Source organism: Chinchilla lanigera, unplaced genomic scaffold (genome assembly GCF_000276665.1).
Source record: "Chinchilla lanigera isolate Chin_1 unplaced genomic scaffold, ChiLan1.0 scaffold00010, whole genome shotgun sequence".
Lineage (NCBI taxonomy): Eukaryota > Metazoa > Chordata > Mammalia > Rodentia > Chinchillidae > Chinchilla > Chinchilla lanigera.
In genome coordinates this window covers 13,123,547-13,127,430 of record NW_004955411.1, presented here as the reverse complement: position 1 = coordinate 13,127,430, position 3,884 = coordinate 13,123,547, and positions in this window count along the sequence as shown.

Below are 3,884 nucleotides of genomic sequence, written 5' to 3'. Positions count from 1 at the left end.
GGGAGCCAGCAGGCAGGAAGCTAGCCAGCCATCCATTTATTGTTTTCCATCTTTGAGAATACAAGTTCTCAAAGCAGGTATAGATGATCTTCTTGATTTCTGTAGGATCTATTGTGATTTCACACTTTTCCTGTTGTTACCTCCCTTTTCCCCCTCTGTTTAATTGCTTCCTTGCATGGTTGATTCATTCTGTTGGGGTTTGTGGAGTTGTCATCCTTATTATCTCTTTCTAGGATATACATTAGAATGTTCTGAATGCTGGTTTGGTTTTCATGAATTTCCTCAGCTATTCTTTGTCAGGGAAGTACCTCTTTTCTCAATCAGTTTTGAAAGATACTTTTGCATGGTACATCAATCGGGGTTGGAGGTTTTTCCCTTTAGCACCTGAAATACTTCAGTCCAAGCACTCCTTGACTTGAGGGCTTGTGGTCAGAAGTCTACTGTGATTCTGGTGGGCTTTCTTTATACATGATTTGTTTCTTTTCTCTAATAGCTTTTAATAGTCTGTTCTTATGCTGAATTTCTGGAATCTTGACTATTATATGCCTTGGTGTAGTTTTTTCCTATTATGGCTAATCGGAGTTCTATATGCTTCACTTATCTGTATGTCAAATTCTTTTTCCATGTCTGGGAAGTTTTCTGCCATGCCTTCCGTCAACAGGTTTTTATGTCATTTTCACTATTTCCTGCTTTTTTATTGACTCAGATCAATGTTATGTTATTCTTCTGTGGTTTATCTAGCAACCACTGGATTGCTTTCTCATGGTCCCTTAGTATGTTTTAGAAATTTTTCTCTTCACAATTGCTAACTGCAACCCTGTCTTCTATATCTGAAATTGTGTCCTCACATTGGCTCAGTCTGCTGTGTATACTGTCAATGGAATTTTTAATCTTCTAGATGTCTGTTTGAATCTGTTTTATGGACTCCATTTCTTTCCATTATTTTTTGTCTTTTTGAGACAGGGTCTCAGTATGCACCTCAGGCTGGCCTTGAGCTCACTTTGTAGCCCAGGCTGGTCTTAAACTTGAAATGATCCTCCTGCCTCAGCCTCCCAAGTGCTGGGATTACAGGCATGTGCCACCACACCTGGCTCTCTCTCTTTTTTAATCTGTATCTTCTCAAGAGTCACTAACCATGTCTTTCATTATGGTCACCATCTCTGTAGTTTTCTGAGAGATTATTTCTGATTTGATTTTTTTCTAGAGTCTCTTTTATCTGTTTTGTTATTTCTGCTGTTATCAAATCTTGGTGGCTTTTGGATTGTTTCACCTAATTGCCCCCTTTGATTTGCCTTTGGGGGGCTGGAATTCTGAGGTTTCATCTTGTTTAACTGTCTTTTCTTCTTGTTTTTTTTTTTTTTTTAGTTTAATTCCTGGGTTGATGCTTGTAAATTGCCTATGATGAGTAGATTTATTGCTGACATTTAGAACCCATAGGAGCCAGGTGTGGTGATGCATGCCTGTAATCCCAGCACATGGGAGGCTGAGCAGGAGGATTACCGTGAGTCTGAGGCCAGCCTGGGCCACATAGTGAGCTCAGAGTCAGCCTGGGCTACATGATTAGTTCTGGGCCAGCCTGAACTACATAGTGAGACCTTGTCTCAAAAACAACAACAAATAGAACCCATATGAAATAACTACTTCTCAGAGGTGTCTCCCAGGTATGGCTGGCTTTTAAGTTTTGAGTCTCATGCTAGATCCTACTTCTTCAATTTATTGGGCTTGAGAAGCTGCTGCTCATTTTACCTAGCCCCTGGTTCTTTGGCACTGGCTTAAAGTACTTTTTATGATCCTTAGCCAATCTCAGACTTGGCATACCAGGAATAATGACTGAATAGATCAATTTTGTAACCCTGGATAAAGTAAAAATCAGCAATTATGATAACATCACACACAGCCTAGAAAATGACAAACTGAGGTAACTATTAATTTGCTACCTTCTACCATATGAACTAGATCTGAAATTATACAAGATCTAAAATGAACCAAAAAATTATATGTAGTAAATAAGCCCTCAGTATGTTGATTTTACCCTCAAATGAGAAAATTTAAAAGGGGTTGGGGAAAAAATAGAAAAATAGAAGAAAAATAACAAGGAAGAAGAGGAGGAGGGACTAAAAGCAAGGCTGGGAGACAAAGAAAGATCACCCAAACTTTGGGAAACTGGTGAAGAAGACAGAAGGAAGAAGTAAAAGCAAGAACAGAACAGAAGAACAGCAAACAAAAACCCTAGATACTGTCCTCACACTCATATAAAAACAAGAACAAGCAATCACGAAAACAAAACAACAAAAACCAAGAAAAGAGAGGGAAAAAAGTCCATTTCAGGGCATTTATTTGCTGTTGCTGGTAGGCATTGTGGGAAGATAGAGTCTTAATCCAAGTTGATTAAATCCAACCAGCCGGCCATGACTTTACAGTGAGGTAGGGGATTATCTTAGGGACACTGCACCTTCTGGCAGTGAGGCTGGCATCAGATGTTTTTAGCCTGTAGCAGTCCATGTGCCTCCTGCTAGCTTGAACTCAGCTCCTTGCAGTCTTCAACTCTGCTCCTTGACTTTCTGCTGACTGGAGCTGGGCTCCTGACCCTGTCACCTATACTCACTGCATGGAGCCATGCTGAGTTCCTCCTTCAGATGGGCCCTCTCCGAGATGGCTACCAGCCAATTGCCTTCTCCTTGGGGATGTCTGAACCTGAATAACTCATTAGTCACTGCAGTCCCCTGTGTCCACTGCTCTATTCCACTGGTATTTTTCCATGGAGGCCTCTGAAGTTGCCAGTTGTCACCATGCATCTGCAGGTTCAAGCTGCCCCTCCCATGCAGTGAAAACACAGCCTGCCACCTCCTTCTTCATTGAAGTCTCTCTCTTTGCTCTCCTCTTGTAATTCAGTTCTCACTTCAGATCCTTCTTTGGCTCCAGAGACCCTCTTCCCTTCTTCTTCTCTTCCTTATGTTGTTGTATTCCAGTGTCTGGACACCAAGTCTCAGAAAGGCTCTTCCATTCCATGGGGGCTCACCATTCCACCATCTTCCCAGAAGTTCTCAGATATTTCAGGATCAGAGGTGGAAGAGTCCCAGTGCCAACTGTGATATAAGAGGTGGAAAATCTGAACTAGCCATTTGTGTATTGATGAGTCTCAGGATCCAATTGCAGTCAAATGTCAAAAGCCTGGAATCTCAATGTGAGTCACCAGTTTGAATTTTTATTGGCAGGCTGAAGAGTCTGCATTAGCAGTCTGAAGAAACTGTAGTTCAATACCCAAAGGCAATGGCAAAAACTGGAGCTCTTCAAACAAATAAACAACCAAAGGTGGGACAGAAGAAAGCTGAAGTTAAAATGCCTCTTTGGGGCCTAAAAGAAAAGATAGAGGTCTCAGAAGTTTCAATGTCTATCATTCTCCACAGGGGCAAGAGTCTTTGCTAATTTGGGGCCTGGATTAATTAATTCAGACCTCTCTAGATAGCCTCTTGTGGAACATCCCAGCTGGAGATCCTATCATTGATACAAGTGCTTCTGGCTAGCTTCTCCTTCTGCTCTGTTTTTCAAGTCTGCTTTCTGGTAGCTTCTTAGGCAATATCCTTTAATTTCTATTATGTTCATTTTCTATAATGGTACAAGTGATTGGGCTGAAGTCCTCAAAGTACTCCTGATGATAGATTGTTTTGTCTTTTTGTTAGCTTAACAAATAAATCTAGATTTTATATTGAAAAATAAGTTATTAAAAAATATTGGACTGAGGATGTAACCCAGTTGTAGAATACTTTTCTATCATGTGTGAGGCACTGGATTTATATCCAGCACCGCAGAAAGTATGAAAGAATCTAAGAAGGAAAGAAGAGAAAGAGAAAACAGAAAACAGAAGGAAGGAAGGAAGGAAGGAA